Source organism: Lacerta agilis, chromosome 4, assembly GCF_009819535.1.
Source record: "Lacerta agilis isolate rLacAgi1 chromosome 4, rLacAgi1.pri, whole genome shotgun sequence".
Lineage (NCBI taxonomy): Eukaryota > Metazoa > Chordata > Lepidosauria > Squamata > Lacertidae > Lacerta > Lacerta agilis.
The window spans coordinates 24,814,893-24,815,488 of NC_046315.1; positions in this window are offsets into that span (position 1 = coordinate 24,814,893).

Genomic DNA, 596 nt, shown 5'->3' on the forward strand with positions numbered 1-596 from the left:
TTCTGTTTTGCGTTGCATTCTCAATAAACCTAGCTCTAATGCCTTACCCTGAGCTGGTTCATTGGTCCATCTAAGTCAGTAGTGCCTCAAGTGACTGGTGGCGGCTTCCCCGGGCCAGGGAGAGAATTCTCAGCCCTGCGCAAAGGTGCTAAGGATTTAACCTGGGACCCTCTGCATGTGAAGGAGATGCTCCACCACTCGGCTGCAGCCCGTTCTCTTCCAGCCACCCAGCCAGCTGACGTTCTCCTGCTGCAGGCAAGGATGAAGGCAGCAGATTGGGCAGTGATGCAGGAGTAGGCTGGGCTAGGCAGGGGGACGTGTGGTGACCACTTGCTTTTTGCAGGGAGGAGCAGCTGGGTGTCCTCAGAGGATGATGAAACTGATCAAATATTCCGTTGGCTTCTCTCTATTGATCTGCCTCCTTCTGCAGAGGCGTCCAGTGGCAAAAAAACCCGTCCCTCCCTCTCTCCCATTTCCCTGCCAGGATTCAGATATGCTGCTCTCTGCTTTGCTCCGCCTCCTCCTGCATTCCTGAAGTTAATAAGAGGAAAACCCAGGTAGCTGGAGAGGAATCACACACACAGGCGCACAAGTTG